Raw genomic sequence first — 20,199 nt, 5'->3', positions numbered from 1 at the left:
CTTTTGCTACGCTGTTGGCTCGGTCTCACCACTGCCTCTTCCTCCGAACTGTGAAAGTCAGTGGCACGACCTTCATTCCATGTGGGGTCTAGGACCTCATCGTCCCCTGCATCGTCTTCCACCCAGTCTTGATCCCTGACCTCCTGTTCAGTCTGCACACTGCAGAAAGACGCAGCAGTTGGCACCTGTGTTTCGTCATCATCAGAGACATGCTGAGGTGGTATTCCCATGTCCTCATCATCAGGAAACATAAGTGGTTGTGCGTCAGTGCATTCTATGTCTTTCACCGCTGGGGAAGGGCTAGGTGGATGCCCTTGGGAAACCCTGCCAGCGGAGTCTTCAAACAGCATAAGAGACTGCTGCATAACTTGAGGCTGAGACAGTTTCCCTGGTATGCATGGGGGTGATGTGACAGACTGATGGGGTTGGTTTTCAGGCGCCATCTGTGCGCTTTCTGCAGAAGACTGGGTGGGAGATAATGTGAACGTGCTGGATCCACTGTCGGCCACCCAATTGACTAATGCCTGTACCTGCTCAGGCCTTACCATCCTTAGAACGGCATTGGGCCCCACCATATATCGCTGTAAATTCTGGCGGCTACTGGGACCTGAGGTAGTTGGTACACTAGGACGTGTGGATGTGGCAGAACGGCCACGTCCTCTCCCAGCACCAGAGGGTCCACTAACACCACCACGACCATGTCCACGTCCGCGTCCCTTACTAGATGTTTTTCTCATTGTTATGGTTCACCACAACAACAAATATATTATTTGGCCCAATGTATTGTATTCAAATTCAGCGGGATATAAATTTGAGGCCTAGTATTTAGGCGCTGGGTGACCGGTATGGATTTAGTGACAGAATTAGACTTGGAAATGCACAGAAGCGTGTGTGTGAAGTTATTCTGAATGACCCTATGTGCACCTTGAATATTATATACCCTTTTTGGGATAGATTTCAAATAGCTCTGATATAGCAGGAACCACTAAATTATGAAATTGCTAAATTGGGAATTGTATTTCAACCCAGAACAAAAAATGTGCTTTGACGGACACTAAATATCTTGCCCAGCAACAACAGTACAGCGGTAACGAGAGATTTAGCAGGATATAAATTTGAGGCCTAGTATTTAGGCGCTGGGTGACAGGTATGGGTTTAGTGACAGAATTAGACTTGGAAATACACAGTAGCGGGTGTGTGTGAAGTTATTCTGAATGACCCAATGTGCACCTTGAATATTATATACCCTTTTAGGGATAGATTTCAAATAGCTCTGATATAGCAGAAACCACTAAATTATGAAATTGCTAAATTGGGAATTGTATTTCAACCCAGAACAAAAAATGTGCTTTGACGGACACTAAATATCTTGCCCAGCAACAACAGTACAGCGGTAACGAGAGATTTAGCAGGATATAAATTTGAGGCCTAGTATTTAGGCGCTGGGTGACAGGTATGGGTTTAGTGACAGAATTAGACTTGGAAATACACAGTAGAGGGTGTGTGTGAAGTTATTCTGAATGACCCTATGTGCACCTTGAATATTATATACCCTTTTTGGGATAGATTTCAAATAGCTCTGATATAGCAGGAACCACTAAATTATGAAATTGCTAAATTGGGAATTGTATTTCAACCCAGAACAAAAAATGTGCTTTGACGGACACTAAATATCTTGCCCAGCAACAACAGTACAGCGGTAACGAGAGATTTAGCAGGATATAAATTTGAGGCCTAGTATTTAGGCGCTGGGTGACAGGTATGGGTTTAGTGACAGAATTAGACTTGGAAATACACAGTAGCGGGTGTGTGTGAAGTTAATCTGAATGACTTAATGTGCACCTTGAATATTATATACCCTTTTAGGGATAGATTTCAAATAGCTCTGATATAGCAGAAACCACTAAATTATGAAATTGCTAAATTGGGAATTGTATTTCAACCCAGAACAAAAAATGTGCTTTGACGGACACTAAATAACTTTCCCAGCTACAACAGGACAGCGGTAACGAGAGATTTAGCAGTATATAAATTTGAGGCCTAGTATTTAGGCGCTGGGTGACAGGTATGGGTTTAGTGACAGAATTAGACTTGGAAATACACAGTAGCGGGTGTGTGTGAAGTTATTCTGAATGACCCAATGTGCACCTTGAATATTATATACCCTTTTAGGGATAGATTTCAAATAGCTCTGATATAGCAGAAACCACTAAATTATGAAATTGCTAAATTGGGAATTGTACTTCAACCCAGAACAAAAAATGTGCTTTGAAAGGAAACAAAATAACTTTCCCAGCTACAACAGGACAGCGGTAACGAGAGATTTAGCAGGATATAAATTTGAGGCCTAGTATTTAGGCGCTGGGTGACAGGTATGGGTTTAGTGACAGAATTAGACTTGAAAATACACAGTAGCGGGTGTGTGTGAAGTTATTCTGAATGACCCAATGTGCACCTTGAATATTATATACCCTTTTAGGGATAGATTTCAAATAGCTCTGATATAGCAGAAACCACTAAATTATGAAATTGCTAAATTGGGAATTGTACTTCAACCCAGAACAAAAAATGTGCTTTGACGGACACTAAATAACTTTCCCAGCTACAACAGGACAGCGGTAACGAGAGATTTAGCGGGATATAAATTTGAGGCCTAGTATTTAGGCGCTGGGTGACCGGTATGGATTTAGTGACAGAATTAGACTGGGATATGGCCAAAAAATAACCACACTATTGCTGGTTAAATGCACTTGGTGACGGGCGCAGCTTGCCCCTGATGTAGTATATGGCCAAAAAATGAACAGACTATTGCTGGTTAAATGCACTTGGTGTCACAGCTTGACCAACCACACTACTGAGGGTTAAATGCACTTGGTGACGGGCGCAGCTTGCCCCTGATGTAGTATATGGCCAAAAAATAAACAGACTATTGCTGGTTAAATGCACTTGGTGTGACAGCTTCACCCTGATGTAGGCTTTAGCCAGAAAACAACCACACCATTGAGGGTTAAATGCACTTGGTGACAGGCGCAGCTTGCCCCTGATTTTGTATATGGCCAAAAAATGAACAGACTATTGCTGGTTAAATGCACTTGGTGTGACAGCTTCACCCTGATGTAGGCTTTAGCCAAAAAACAACCACACCATTGAGGGTTAAATGCACTTGGTGACAGGCGCAGCTTGCCCCTGATTTTGTATATGGCCAAAAAATGAACAGACTATTGCTGGTTAAATGCACTTGGTGTGACAGCTTCACCCTGATGTAGGCTTTAGCCAAAAAACAACCACACCATTGAGGGTTAAATGCACTTGGTGACAGGCGCAGCTTGCCCCTGATTTTGTATATGGCCAAAAAATGAACAGACTATTGCTGGTTAAATGCACTTGGTGTGACAGCTTCACCCTGATGTAGGCTTTAGCCAAAAAACAACCACACCATTGAGGGTTAAATGCACTTGGTGACAGGCGCAGCTTGCCCCTGATTTTGTATATGGCCAAAAAATGAACAGACTATTGCTGGTTAAATGCACTTGGTGTGACAGCTTCACCCTGATGTAGGCTTTAGCCAAAAAACAACCACACCATTGAGGGTTAAATGCACTTGGTCGCAGCTTGTGCTGGCGCACCACAAGACACAAAATGGCCGCCGATCACCCCAGAAAAATGTGACTGACAAACGGTCTGGGCAGCCTAAAAACAGTGAGCAATTGAGGATCAGCAGCTCAATGATCCACAGCTGCAGATCGATCAGTTAATCAAGTCCTTTGGAGGAGTTAATCTGCCTAATCTCGCCCTACTGTCGCAGCCGCAACCTCTCCCTACGCTAATCAGAGCAGAGTGACGGGCGGCGCTATGTGACTCCAGCTTAAATAGAGGCTGGGTCACATGGTGCTCTGGCCAATCACAGCCATGCCAATAGTAGGCATGGCTGTGATGGCCTCTTGGGGCAAGTAGTATGACGCTTGTTGATTGGCTGCTTTGCAGCCTTTCAAAAAGCGCCAAGAAAGCGTCACAAAAGCGCCAAGAAAGCGACGAACACCGAACCCGAACCCGGACTTTTACGAAAATGTCCGGGTTCGGGTCCGTGTCACGGACACCCCAAAATTCGGTACGAACCCGAACTATACAGTTCGAGTTCGCTCATCCCTACCTAGGAGCCATTGGCTCCAAAACAGAAAGTGAAATTTAGGAGCAAAATAAAAAAAATGTGTTGCCAAATTTAAATACATATATAAGTATGATATAAAAAATTGCCTCATTCACACGTCAGTGTTTTGGTCAGTGATTGTGAGCCAAATCCAGGATTGGAGCCTCCACAGCCAAAAGGTAAAGAGAAAGATCTGCACCTGTTCTGTGTTTAGAGCCGCACCTGGTTTTGGCTCAAAAATCACTGATGGATATCACTGACTGAACACTGACTGTGTGAATAAGGCATTACTGTAAACTGTGTCCCACATCTCTCTCCTCCTTCTCATTTCATTTGGTCCTCTTACAGCTGAACTTAAAAACTTGAACTTTCATCACTATTTACATAGTTCAAAATGTAGGCTTTATTGGTCCCAATAAACAGTCAAAATGACTGACTGTCAAAATGTCAGCATCACTTGGCCATCCTGTGTAATGAGGCATCCTCTTTCTTTTAGATTCAAACCAGCATCTTACTCAGAGCTCAGGATTAAATGGCTCAAGTGAAGGGCCTTCTGAGCTAATTTGGATTAGATTATCCAGTGTAGAACTATAAATTGATTGCATACTTTTGATTTAATTCTGTTTTGGGCAGATAAACCTTCGTTTAAAATTGGATTGAGTTCTACTTTTCAATAGTACCATCGTGGGGAATATATATATATACATAATTTATTGGCCAACTTTTATTAAGCAGTTCTCTGGACTTTTAATATTGATGACCTATCATGCTCGCTGCTATGTCTATGGCAAAGCAGCAGCGCTCATGAAGAGATACGGGAGGTGGCACTTACACACGTCTCCTCATACAGCTCTCCTCATAAACCTCATACAGCTGATTAGCGGGGTGTGGGGTATCAGACCCCCTGCCAATCTGATATTGATGACCTATCCTGAAGTAGGTCATCAATATTAAAAGCCAAGAGAACCCCATTAACTCTTTATTTGGGGAATAAAAAAAATATATAAAAAAAAACTTTCCACGCCTACCATCACCTATCTGAACTTCCAGCACCAATGGGGGTCGCATAGGGTCGGTGCGGGCCTGTCTCCTGTGATCCTGCCTCCGTGTTGTCTGCACTAAAGGTAGAATCTTCAGAGCAGTGTGGTCTCCACAAGCAGAAGGTCAGGAAGTGTGCCATGAAGGGGATGGGGGAACAGCACAGGGGCCTCCTGATAATGTACCAGCTATGGTATGCAGCCAGTTAGACTACCCAATTTACTATGTGGATGCCGAAGTGTTTAGGAAGGCAGAGTATTGTACTTGTGTACTCGCAAGCTTGCCATTCTTGCCAGTGGCAAGACAGTACCCTAGGAAAGTGTAATTATATATTTGGGACAGTGATACAGTCTTTTCTATAAAAATAAAACTAATATATATTAAATTGTATTACTATAGATATTTTCTTACTCAGCTATATTCATTTTATGTTAGCTATATCAAATAGTAATTTTAGTTATTTTTAAAACATATTTTCCTTTTACATCAATACTGGAAAACACTTTTGCTCACTTACCTTGAACTTTGGTTAGTCTTCAGTTCCAGATACCTTTGTTCCATAATCTCCATGTTAATTGTGTGATTGGTTTGCTTATCTTACATGAACCACACTGCCTCTATAATATGTTTTACACCAGGCCAATGACACATGTTGATTGAGGGCACCTCATTGCAATTCTTAATAACTGGAATGTAATTGGAAGATAAAGTTCCAATGCATAATTTATCTTCAATTCTGCAGAAACAGTGCCAAGGATGATCTGCCGTGAAACGTCTAAATCAGTGGAAGTAATCAGACGATAGGAAGATTTATGCTCAACGCTTTTAAAGAAGTAATTATCATTCTGCATGGGGACACAATACTCAGTCACTATGCAGGACGTGGAACTGATGGGATTCTTATCAAGACTTAGAGATGTGGTTGTCTATACAATAAAATACTCACAAAGAATAATATCATCTAATCATGGATTTCCCATCATGTTATCGAAGGTTTTATTAACTAGTGCAGAAGCTATTAACTCCAGTCATAAAGAAATCTTGTAATTTGTTTGCAAACTCTGATACAATTTGAGGGAGATCTTTTAAACCTGATAGGAAGGAAAAGTGGAGAGTTTGCCCATAGCAGTCAATCTGCTCTTCTTAAGGGATTAAGGGATTTACTTATGCATAAAAGAACGTGAACACCCCAAAATCAGTAGTATTATACCACTATTTTTACACCAATTGCAGGATGAAGGATTAACACATTTTCTTATGTATAAAAAACATAAATATTCTAAAATCAGTAGCATCAGGCCATAATTTCACCCCAATTACAGAATGAAGGATTAACTGATTTACTTATGTTTAGAAGAACGTGAAGCCCCCAAAATGAGTAGTATCAGACCGCTATCCCCCCCCCCCAATTGCATAATCTAGGATTAACACATTTACTTATGTATAAAAGAATGTGAACCCTCCAGAATCAGTAGTATCAGACCACTATTTCACCCCAATTACAGAATCTAGGATTAACGGATTTACTTATGGATAAAAGAACGTGAACCCCCCAAAATCAATATCAGACCACTATTTCACCCAAATTACAGGATTATGGATTTTCTTTTGTATAAAAAAAGGGAGCACCCCAAAATAAGTAGGATCAGGCCGCAATTTCACCCCAATTACAGAATTAAACATTAACAAATTTTCTTTTGTATAAAAGAGTACGAAGCCCCCAAAATGAGTATTAGACTGCTATTTCACCCCAATTACAGAATATAGGAATAACGGATTTATTTATGTATAAAAGAACGTCAACCCCCCCAAAATCCATACTATCAGACTGCTATTTCACCCCAATTACAGAATCGAGGATTAGCGGATTTACTTATGGATAAAAGAACGTGAACCCCCAGAATCAATATCAGACCACTATTTCACCCCAATTATTCAGGATTATGGATTTTCTTATGTATAAAATAAAGTTAACACCCCAAAATTAGTAGGATCAGGCCACAATTTCACCCCAATTACAGAATCAAAGATTAACGGATTTACTTATGGATAAAAGAACGTGAACCCCCAAAATCAATATCAGACCACTATTTCACCCAAATTACAGGATTATGGATTTTCTTATGTATAAAAAAAAGGGAATACCCCAAAATAAGTAGGATCAGGCCGCAATTTCACCCCAATTACAGATTGAAACATTAACAAATTTGCTTTTGTATAAAAGAGCGCAAAGCCCCCAAAATTAGTATTAGACTGCTATTTCACCCCAATTACAGAATATAGGAATAACAGATTTATTTATGTATAAAAGAACGTCAACCCCCCCAAAATCCATACTATCAGACTGCTATTTCACCCCAATTACAGAATCGAGGATTAACGGATTTACTTATGGATAAAAGAACGTGAACCCCCAAAATCAATATCAGACCACTATTTCACCCCAATTATTATTACAGGATTATGGATTTTCTTATGTATAAAATAAAGTTAACACCCCAAAATTAGTAGGATCAGGCCACAATTTCACCCCAATTACAGAATCAAAGATTAACGGATTTACTTTTGTATAAAAGAACGCGAAGCCCCCAAAATTTGTATTAGACTGCTATTTCACCCTAATTACAGAATCTAGGAATAACGGATTTATTTATGTATGAAAGAATGTGAACCCCCCAAAAATCCATACTATCAGACTTCTATTTCACCCCAATTACAGAATCGAGGATTAACGGATTTACTTATGTATAAAAGAACCTGAACCCCCCCAAAATCAGTAGTATCAGGCAGCAATTTCACCCCAATTACAGAATCAAGGATTAATGAAATTACTTATGTATAAAAGAACATGAAGCCCCCAAAATCAGCAGTATTAGAACAATTTTTAACCCCAATTAGTGTAGCAAGTTGTATTAGAATGGCTTCTCTATTAGCCAAGCATTACACTGTTCAATCGGACCCCTGCACTCTCCCAATAGTGTGCATAAAGTCTCCCTATTATATCCCTACACTATCTCTGTACTGTCCCTGGACTGTTCAAATGTAATATTTTGTAAATAACATAATCACTGTCCCTAGCTCCTGTCATGTTTCTCCCTGCACTAAGTTGACAGTAAAATGGAGGACACAGGGCAGGAAGAGACTTTTTATAGGGCTGTAACATCACAGGGGCTGGCTATCTGCTGATTGGCTAGATGCATGGCATTATGGGTGATCCCTCCTTCTCAGGCTTCTTACTTTCACTTTGTAGCATGTGCAACAGCCATTTTTGAAAAAGTTCAATTAGATACCACAAATCGCCAGGAAATATGAATTTGTGGCAAATCGAAATGTTCCTGAAGTTCGGGTCGACTTCCACTTTGTTAACTTCGATTCGCTCAACACTAATGGATCCCTCAAATGGATGTCACCTGAATAAAACTCTATCCTATCTGTATGATGTTTTTGGATAAATTTGCATGCATTTAAGATAAAAAACTAGAAAAACTAAAGCTCATAAACATCCAATTATGAAAAAGTTATTTATTGTTACATAATAAATAGTGTATACAATACCATTAAAAATCAGGATAGGGAACAGAGAAAAACACCAACCCAGCAACCTACAGATCACTAAATCCAAGTAGATATGTGTACAATCAAAAATTCATCATTTACATGATATCATGATAAATTGTAAAGGTGAGATCTCAGTAGTAAATAACATAAAAAGGACAACAGATTGCAATACTACCCAGGATGCAAGGGTCCTCATATAAGACACATTATAGTGTAAAGCACCTATGGCTAAAATGTACACCATCTAAATGTCCTAAATATAATCTGAAAGTCTGCACAGTGTTTAGAAACGAGAGACTCACCCACTGATGATCGGACCTAAGTTCCTGGGATGGCGTTACCCCGACGTGCGTTTCGGCATGCCTTCGTCCAGACGAAGGCATGTAAAAACGCTTGTCGGGGTAACGCCATCCCAGGAAGTCAGGTCATATTATCAGTGGGTGAGTCTCTCGTTTCTACACACTGTGCAGACTTTCAGATTATATTTAGGACATCAGGTCATGCCATATCCCTTCTGGGAATTAGATGGTGTACATTTTAGCCATAGGTGCTTTACACTATAATGTGTGTAAAGCACATGATATCATGTAATTGATGAATTTTTGATTGTACACATATCTACTTGGATTTAGTGATCTGTAGGTTGCTGGGTTGGTGTTTTCTTCTGTTCCCTACCCTATTTTTCAATGGTATTGTATACACTATTTATTATGTAACAATAAAGTACTTTTTTTTATAAGTGGATGTTTATGAGCTTTAGTTTTTCTAGTTTTTTGCCTCATTTAGAGAGTTTTTCCTAGTTACAACGTATATTTGGGAGTCCCTATATATAGCCGCAATATTGCAGTGGTTACTTTTTCTGGCAGGAACACCCATGGTTGAATTCGTTTTTTAATGCATTTAAGATAGACATTTGATGTGACAGCTTAATTAAAGATCACACATCCTTACATTACAGGTGAATCAAGCTGTTTTGCATACACTGCGGGAAAATATCCCAAAAACCTAACATAAACCAATGTACTGAATGCATTTTAGAAAAAGCATAGTAGAAATAGCCATAGTAGAAGGTAATAAAATCCATCCAGGTGGTAAAATTTCCATTGAGCTTTATTAATCCAGCATAAAAATGATACAATGTTTCGACCCTCAAAGGTGTCAGGCATACTCGTATAGCATCCACCTAGTCTATAAAAGTCTCTGAATATGTTAAACATATGCACTGCAGGCATTTATCTGTATATCTATTGAATATCAGTCTAAACAGAGTCTTATTTTGTGAAGATGGACATGATCTTGAGGTACAGATACAAAGACTTCACCGTAATCTGACCTTTCAGTGAGCAGGCAGACCATCTTCACTGGTCTTTAATGAAGAGGTGTCTATGCAGTGAATTGAGATTTAGAAAAGAGAGTAGGGAGGCAGGAAAGGAGCCTGATAAGAGAAGGAAGCACCTTTCTCTCATAAGATGTATTATAAAGTTTCTTGTATTCACATGTACTATTCATTTATGGGAAAAAGAAAAATACAGTTACTTTTGAAAACCTTACTTATTTACAGTAGTTCAGGCTCCAGAAATCCTTCAGTGACATTTCCCACTTTTAACCAACTGAATTCACTGACTAGAAAAAGAGAAATGAAAGTTACTGACTAACCTTATAATTCTGACTAACTTTTTTTTCCTCAGGAAACTATTGTCATTAATAAAACTTACAGTATTACTTAAAAACGACTGATCAGAAGAGAACATGGCTCTGTGCAATGGAGGTCTGCTTTAACATATAATTGAAAGACAGAATTTCAAGACACCTCAAGAAATCTCACAATAAGAAAGGTAAAACATTGCAATATCTTTTAAGAAACAATTATATGGTGATATTGTATTTGATGCAGTTTGAACAGATTGTAAACTATTGAGTCTTCCTAATTTGTGGTGAATAGTTGTCTAAAAGATCAATCAGTACTGCTATGTTACCGCAGCATCTACTCTCAGTTTTTAGGATATTGATTTCATATATTGGATGGCTGACGAGCCTTTATTCTGTAATGTCCCATGCGAGGATAGGTCAATGGTACTAGTTGTACACACTCTAAATTAGTAGAAATTTGGCAATAGTCTCATTCCTATGTTTTATCCAAGTAAGGCTTCATGCACAAGGTCGAGTCCGTATTCGGTCTGCAAACAATGGATCTGCAAAATATGGATACCTTCTGTCTGTATTCAGAATTTTTATCACTTTTATCAGTAGTGACAATTATTCATGTCCACGATACGGACAAGAATAGGACATGTGCTATAATTTGCTGAATGGCCACATGGATCAGCAAAAATAAATATGTGTGTTATGGCCTCATGGAAATTAATGGGCTAGTGAGATATCCTCAAAAAATATGGATATCACATGGATGGGAAGTTTGGTCATGTGCAAAAGACCTAAACTTTGCTTTCACATTAATTTTAATTGTTTTATGAATTGCCTTGCAATTTGTATAATGTCTCCTCTATATTTTATGGATATTGATCATATTAATAATACAAGTGTGCATTTTTATCTTGAATTCAAAGCACGATAAGGTGTCATTTTCTCATAATCTCTTTACAAAAGAATAATCTACAAATCAATCTGTTTTGTAGAAAAAATAAAAAACTGCCACGTGTTTAGTACTGTAAGATGAGAGTTATGCATCAGCTTATTGCGAGAACAATGCATTACCCTGTTCTACAAAGTTAAATCCCACATTCTATCGATACATGGGTGATCAAGCTTTCCAGTTTGACCATACATAGATGTATCAGTATGCCTAGGATTGTACCATGTTTGTGTCCTATATCAAACAATTCTAACTAGCAAAAAAAAAATAACTAGATAAAAAATGAATTAAGCTGTATGCCAGCTGTCAAACAAATGCATCAAAGGCAGTATACATTTTTTACAGGACTAGTTAGGGAGGATTATTAAAACTGGTGCTAAGGAAAACTGTCTAAGGAGCACATAAAAAACAATTCCTTTTTCAGAGCTCGTTTGGAAAATTATTCTGATGGTTGCTATGGGAAAACAAGCTAGTTTTACACCAGTTTTGATAAATCTCCCCCAATGACTACCATTATTAACGATGAGCGAAGCTTAGGAAAACTTCGATTTGCAACAAATCTTGTGAATTCTCGCATTTCATGGTAATGAATTGGTTTTTCCTAAAATGATGGCTGCACATGTTACAAAGTGAAAGTAAGAGGCCCCTGAATGTGAGATCACCCATAATGCCATGCAGCCATCCAATGCCCAGGTGGCCATCCCCTTTGGTGTCGCAGCCCTATAAAACCCTCATCTTACGTGGTCTCCGCCATTTCCCTGTGTGCTGAGCATAGGGAGAGATGTAGCAAGCGCTCATGCCCTAGAGACAGTGTTGTTGAAAAGTGTATTAAGAGAGAATATTGGAGAAGGAGAGTGTAAGGAGAGTGTATCGCCATGTGCATCACGTTCTAGTGCATCAACATTCAGAGTTAATCAGATATTTTAGTGATACAGTTAGTGTGATTCAGTATTAAAGACACGTTTGATAAATCGCCATGTGCATCATGTTCTACCGCACCGACATTCAGAGTTAATCCGTTTTTTTAGTGATACAGTAAGTGTGCCTCAGTATTAAAGGCAGGTGTAATATATCGCTGTGTGCATCACATTCTAGTGCACCAACATTCGAGTTCATCAATTATTTTAGTGTTACAGTGACTGTACACTGCTTGTGACTTGCACACATTGTGCTCAAACTGAGTGCATAAAACAACTGGAAGCATCTTGTTTTAAATGTAATAATTTTTATTGTCCTGATGAAGGGGGATGTTCTGCCCCCGAAACGCGTAGACCTTCTTTAATAAAAGATTACCTTAATTGGTACCTTCAGAGTAACGATTTCTTTCTGCATTAGCGCCACCCAGAATGGTTTGTACCTTTTTTAATTTTTCTGCACGTATTTTATCCTGATAACCGTTATTACGGCAAGGGATACAGACCAGGGGCAGCAGACACAGTCTTTTCTTCTCCCGTGAACTGGACGGGTAATCATCCAGAAAAACGATTCGGGGGCATTGTGACCTATCACAACCCCATTTGGTAAGTATAATTAGTGCTTTCTCTTATACCTAGTACAGTAAGGTTCTACACACGAGGCGCTGCCTCCTCTCTTCTTTTTTCCCCCTTTTATGTACACTGCAAAAAGAAAGACAAAAATAATGCAGCACTCACCGGGAATACTCTTTGCAGCTTTATTTACATAAAAAGATCAGCGTCATGCGGGTAAAGCACAGCAAGAGGGCAACAACCGTTCCGCGCTTGTTGTGCTTTTTCAAGCCATCAGTGACTGAATCGGTGTGGCTCATAAATACTCCCACACCTTGGTCACTGATAAAAATGAATGACACATGCATGAACCAATCAAAGAACATAGACAAGCAAAAAACACAAAATTAAACTACTAATATTATAAAAACACTGCTAGGTCATTTTTGTCATTTAACCCCAGAGGGCCCAAGGCTCCACTTTTTATAATCCAGGCTGCTTTTTTCTGCAGTAAAATACGACCTCTGTCACCACCCCATACTGGAAGCTGGACAACTTCAATCCCTGCACATTCTTTGAATCTGATGTACAAACATCTGATGTTTTTACCAATGTAAAACCTCCCACAGGGGCAAAAAATAGCATAGACTACAAATTGCGTTTTGCAAGAAATAAATTGGTTGACCGCGCAGTCAGCGCCTCCTAGCTTAAAAAATCTCTTTCTATGCATATGTTTACACATGGAGCAATGACCACATGCAAAATAACCTTTCAAGGGGAACTTCTCCAACCAATTTCGTTCAGGTGCTTGAAAATTACTCCTCACAATAACAAAATTGTTTTACGTCTCCTAAAGCTGGCAATGGGGTTAAATTGTGTTTTTTCTTCGAAAACATTATCCTGTGCTAAAATATGCCAATTGTTAAGGATAGCACGCTTGATGGCTGCAGCCATAGGGGAGTAATCACATGTGAACACTGCCCTATCTTTGTTCGCTTCAGATCTAGGATTAACCTCTTCAGGGGTGGATGCATTTCTATATGCCATATCAATTACCTTGTCTGGATAGCCATGTTGCAGGAAGTGTTTTTTATTCATTTTTGATTGCTCAAAATACTCATCCTGATCTGACACAATTCTTTTGAGACGCATAAATTGTCCATATGGTACGGCCGAGTTTACATGAGGTGGATGGAAGGAGTCGTAGTGTAGTAGTGAATTTGTGGAGGTCGGTTTTCTGATTTCCACTTTAACATCCAGAAACTCCAACTCCTCAAAATTTATTTTGCTTGTGAATCGCATATTCATCTGGTTTTTAGTATTAAGATACTCCAAGAATTCATCAAACTGCACAACGGTCCCCGTCCATATGATGAACACATTGTCAATAAATCTATAAAATGTCTTGATGTAACATACAAACAGGTTATCAACTGTGAATACATATTTCTCTTAAAAAACTGAAAGGAAGAGGTTAGCGACAGTGCATGCCACTGGGGTCTGTATAAACCAATTCTTGTTAAACATAAATGCGTTATGCATTAAAATAAAATGCAATGCGTCAGTAACAAAATCCACAAAAATCCCTGAATTATTATGACTTTCCAAAATATCATGGACATATTGCACCCCCAACTCCTGTAGTATTCTAGTTTATTAATGCCCAACCATCTTGCCATTCCAGTTCTTTAATTGTATCCTAAAAGTCACCGGTATCCCTAAAAAATTTGGGAATTCCCTTCAATAATGGTTGTAAAAGCCAGTCAGTATACTGGGAAAGAGGCTCAGTGACTGAGCAAATTCCCATTATAATAGGGCGCCCAGGTGGGTCCACCAGTGACTTTTGCACTTTTGGTATGCAGTACCACACAGGTCTAACAGGAAATTTCGGGAACAGCCTCTCTGCGGTAGCTGTGGAGAAAACTCCCATATCAACATATGTCCACAACAGGGACCTTAATTGTTTCTGATATAGTAACATAATACGTAAGGCCAAAAAAAGACATTTGTCCATCTAGTTCGTCCTGTCATCCTGCAAGTTGATCCAGAGGAAGGCAAAACAAAACCTGTGAGGTAAAAGCCAATTTCCCCCACTTTAGAGGAATACAAAATTCCTTCCCGACTCCAATCAGGCAATCAGAATAACTCCCTGGATCAACAATCTCTCTCTAGTAGCTAGAGCCTGTAATATTATTACACTCCAGAAATACATCCAGGCCCCTCTTGAATTCCTTTATTGTACTCCCCATCACCACCTCCTCAGGCAGAGAGTTCCATAGTCTCACTGCTCTTACCGTAAAGAATCCTCTTCTATGTTTGTGTACAAACCTTCTTTCCTCCAGACGCAGAGGATGTCCCCTCGTCACAGTTACAGTCCTGGGGATAAATAGATGATGGGATAGATCTCTGTACTGTCCCCTGATATATTTATACATAGTAATTAGATCTCCCCTCAGTCATCTTTTTTCTAAAGTGAATAACCCTAATTTTGATAATCTTTCAGGGTACTGTAGTTTCCCCATTCCAGCTATTACTTTAGTTGCCCTCCTCTGGACGCTCTCCAGCTCTGCTATGTCTGCCTTGTTCACAGGAGCCCAGAACTGTACACAGTACTCCATGTGTAGTTTGACTAATGATTTGTAAAGTGGTAGGACTATGTTCTCATCACAGGCATCTAGGCCCCTTTTGATGCAACCCATTATCTTATTGGCCTTGACAGCAGCTGACTGACACTGGTTTTTGCAGCTTAGTTTGCTGTTTATTAAAATTCCTAGATCCTTTTCCATGTCAGTGTTACCGAGTGTTTTATCATTTAGTATGTACGAGTGACTTGCATTATTCCTTTCCATGTGCATAACTTTACATTTTTCAGTGTTAAACCTCATCTGCCACTTATCTGCCCAAGCCTGCAATCTATCCAGATCGCTCTGTAGTAGTATACTGTCCTCTTCAGTGTTAATTACTTTACACAGTTCAGTGTCATCTTCGAAAATTGATATTTTACTATGCAAGCCTTCTACAAGATCATTAATAAATGTATTGAAGAGAATTGGGCCCAATACTGACCCCTGAGGTACTCCACTAGTGACAGTGACCCAATCTGAGTGTGTACCATTAATAACCACCCTCTGTTTTCTATCCCTCAGTAAGTTACGGTACTTACCCACATACAGACATTTTCTCCCAGTCCGAGCATTCTCATTTTATATACTAACCTTTTATGTGGTACAGTGTCAAATGCACGTGTAGATTCAATTTTCAGGGGAGCATATACAGACGTGGACAAAATTGTTGGTACCCTTTGGTCAATGAAAGAAAAAGTCACAATGGTCACAGAAATAACTTTAATCTGACAAAAGTAATAATAAATTAAAATTCTATAAATGTTAACCAATGAAAGTCAGACATTGTTTTTCAACCATGCTTCAACAGAATTATGTAAAAAAATAAACTCATGAAACAGGCATGGACAAAAATGATGGTACCCCTAGAAAACACAGAACATAATGTGACCAAAGGGACATGTTAATTCAAGGTGTGTCCACTAATTAGCATCACAGGTGTCTACAACCTTGTAATCAGCCATTGGGCCTATATATATGGCTCCAGGTAATCACTGTGTTGTTTGGTGATATGGTGTGTACCACACTCGACATGGACCAGAGGAAGCAAAGGAAAGAGCTGTCTCAAGAGATCAGAAAGAAAATTATAGACAAGCATGTTAAAGGTAAAGGCTATAAGACCATCTCCAAGCAACTAGATGTTCCTGTGAGTACAGTTGCACATATTATTCATAAGTTTAAGATCCATGGGACTGTAGCCAACCTCCCTGGACGTGGCCGCAGGAGGAAAATTGATGACAAATCTAAGAGACGGATAATCCGAATGGTAACAAAAGAGCCTAGAAAGACTTCTAAAGAGATTCAAGGTGAACTTCATGCTCAAGGAACATCAGTGTCAGATCGCACCATCCGTCGTTGTTTGAGCCAAAGTGGACTACATGGGAGACGACCAAGGAGGACACCATTGTTGAAAACGAATCATAAAAAAGCAAGACTGGAATATGCCAAACTACATGTTGACAAGCCACAAAGCTTCTGGGAGAATGTCCTGTGGACAGATGAGACAAAAATCGAAGTTTTTGCCAAGGCACATCAGCTGTATGTTCACAGACGAAAAAATGAAGCATATCAAGAAAAGAACACTGTCCCTACTGTGAAACATGGAGGAGGCTCTGTTATGTTCTGGGGCTGCTTTGCTGCGTCTGGCACAGGGTGTCTTGAATCTGTGCAGGGTACAATGAAATCTCAAGACTATCAAGGAATTCTAGAGAGAAATGTACTAGCCAGTGTCAGAAAGCTTGGTCTCAGTCGCAGGTCATGGGTCTTGCAACAGGACAATGACCCAAAACACACCGCTAAAAACACCCAAGAATGGCTAAGAGGAAAAAATTGGACTATTCTAAAGTGGCCTTCTATGAGCCCTGACCTCAATCCTATTGAGCATCTTTGGAAGGAGCTGAAACATGCAGTCTGGAAAAGGCACCCTTCAAACCGGACACAACTGGAGCAGTTTGCTCATGAGGAGTGGGCCAAAATACCTGCTGAGAGGTGCAGATGTCTCATTGACAGTTACAGGAAGCGTTTGATTGCAGTGATTGCCTCAAAAGGTTGCGCAACAAAATATTAAGTTAGGGGTACCATCATTTTTGTCCATGCCTGTTTCATGAGTTTATTTTTTTACATAATTCTGTTGAAGCATGGTTGAAAAACAATGTCTGACTTTCATTGGTTAACATTTATAGAATTTTAATTTATTATTACTTTTGTCAGATTAAAGTTATTTCTGTGACCATTGTGACTTTTTCTTTCATTGACCAAAGGGTACCAACAATTTTGTCCACGTCTGTACATCTACATTTTTCAGGTCACTCCGCTTACTCAGCCACTGTAGGGCTCTTTTTTCTTTGGCATTTAAATAACTTTTTGGGGAGGGATATACCAAAGCCTTAACCTTTTAATACTTGTTTTTTAAAATAAATCCAGATTACCGCCGGCCGGCAAGGGTGGGGAGAAAGTGGAACGGACACCTTTAGAGAAAAATGTATCATTATTATCTCCTTCTTGTTGTTGCAATTAACACCACTGTATCTCCAGTAAAGTATCAACAATCTGTTTGTCACGGTCCATCCTGTGAGAGAGGGGAGAAGATCGAATAGACTTGCTGCACGTGAGGCTATCTGACAGGTCTCTCTGTTTTCCTCTATTTATGTTGTTGTTTGGCAGGATCTCATCTCTTCTCAGATGCCGCTGATTATCAGTGATGAGGCTCTATTTAGATCCGCCTCACACTGCTGACTATGCGGTTGATAGTTTTTGCTTGGAGTTGCTAGTGCTGGTTTGTCTTGGATATCCTGCTTCTCCATACATCTCTAAGCTAAGTACTTGTTGCCTTCGCTGTTTCTTATTATCAGCGAAGGCAACGAAGGTGCGTGTTGTTTCTAGGCGAGACACAGGTTCCTTCATTCTGGAAGGAACCTGCTGTCTCATCCCCTGCTACCTATTCTAGGACTCGTCAGTTTTAGCAGGGATTTAGGTATCCGTGGGGCGTTTTCCCTTCCCCTTAACCTGTGACACAGTTTTTCCATAGGGTCACTCTCTTTATTCAATCTAAAACCTATAGGTCCCAATGTGCATGGTGCCTCACCATCTAATTCAGATTTATTACTATTTTTGAAACCCTGAAAGTGCATGAACAAATTAAGTTTTGTAACAGATTTAAATAAATCCACCTCAAATGATATTTCATCAAAACCATTTACCAGACCATAGTTTAACCCCTTTGATAAGACAGAAAAGCAGTCACTGTCCAATTTTACTTGTGTCAGATTGATCACATTGCAGCTAGCTTCCAGATTCAGGGTTGGATCTGGAATCACAGTCTCCACATGACTTGTTTCCGCTTGTATCCGCCCTTTGGTTTTATTCATGAATGGGCCTCCCCTCCTAATGAATGGGCATCTTCTCCTAAAGGGGCTCAAAACAGGAAGAAGATTCAGCAGATTTGATCACTTTTAGGGGACATCACATTATCTTTTAGGTCCTTAGACACGCTAGAATCAGAGTCTATTGTCCAGCCATCATTGTATCTTTTTCTCCCTTGGCGATTTCTTCTCAAGGGTCGTCTTTTCATCATCCAATCGAACACTTTCTCGTTATCGTAGTCTTGTTTATCATGGATATATGTGTATTTATTTCTTTACTTTATCTCAGATTGGACTGGAACCAGACGTTTCTCCAATTTCTTTAGATAAGCTTGCAACTGTGTGTCAATAAGCCTAATTTTGTATTCACATTTGGCTATATTTAATTCAGCAATCGCTCTTTCATATTCTTTGATGTTTCTGGACAAGACCAGTTGCAATAATTTAAAGGAATGTTCCAGGTGTAAAGTTTTCCATTGTGCTACAAAATCAACATTGTCCTGGTATTGTGAGATATCTTCCCACACTCTTAGCCCCCGTGTGTAACATACGATTGCACGGAATTGATAGTCCAAAATAAATGCACTTCTTTTTCAGATAGTTGTGTGATTTTCATCTCTAAAGTGTGAGTGCTCATTGCTTGCCAGCTGTTAGTTTCATTACACTGTGCAAAAAACATGCCCACATCTGCACAAAAATTGATCGCTGTTTCACAAGAGAATAGTGCAGATTCAGTTTCTGTGTCCATTGCAATATCCATTCTCATATTCCAGCGTGCTCTGACTCTGAACAAAAGTCCAAAAATGGAGTAGAGAGTATGGTTGGTACTGCTGTAGGTGTGGAATTTAATTTGGTGCTGCTTTCTTTTTTTCTTTCTTTTTGCAAATACCACATGTCTTCATGCTGAGCACCACCGTTACTCACATTTAACCAGTGCAGCACCAAATTAAATTCCACACCTACAGCAGTTCTGACCATACTCTCTACACTTTACCGTGACTGTACACTATGGCTAACAGACAGTTGCCTGGGCCCTCCAAAAGAACAAGCAGTGGCAAAACTGTTGCTGTAGCCAGCACAAGTAGCAGCAGAAGAAGGGGCGTGGCAGCAGCCGCATCAACAGACCAGAGCTACCACTGTCATCCAGCGATCGTGTTTTGACCATCAATCCAGCTGTACTCAACACCATCTCAAGTGAGAACAGATACACACAGCCAGGAATCGGGGGGTTCCTCTGACACCACGCATAGTTGACATGGCCGAGAAACTAGACTTTGTGCCCTCACCTGTTCTGAACCTGCCTTTTGCTGCTCCTTCTACTAAGTATTGTATGCCACCTACTCTGCTTCTCAGCAAGGATGAGCTTTGTAAGGACTATCAGCAGTTACAGACCAGCCCAGACTTACAGGAGAGG

The 20,199-nt window shown here is 39.8% G+C and overlaps 1 protein-coding gene across 3 annotated transcripts in view; it reads left to right on the top strand.

Annotated features, from left to right (window-relative positions):
• CMKLR1 (chemerin chemokine-like receptor 1) overlaps nucleotides 1–20,199 on the top strand; it is a 356,209-nt gene that overhangs the window by 168,351 nt on the left and 167,659 nt on the right. For 2 of the 3 annotated variants that reach the window (XM_044275813.1, XM_044275811.1), the window contains one exon: nucleotides 10,432–10,578. The gene's annotated coding sequence lies outside the window, so the exon portion shown is untranslated. Of the gene's footprint in view, nucleotides 1–10,431; nucleotides 10,579–20,199 lie in introns of those variants that run through there. The other variant, XM_044275812.1, reaches the window with a different exon arrangement.

The sequence above is a fragment of the Bufo gargarizans genome, chromosome 1 (genome assembly GCF_014858855.1).
Source record: "Bufo gargarizans isolate SCDJY-AF-19 chromosome 1, ASM1485885v1, whole genome shotgun sequence".
Classification (NCBI taxonomy): domain Eukaryota; kingdom Metazoa; phylum Chordata; class Amphibia; order Anura; family Bufonidae; genus Bufo; species Bufo gargarizans.
Note: the sequence above shows the minus strand (reverse complement) of the source record. Positions and strands in the feature narration are given on the sequence as shown.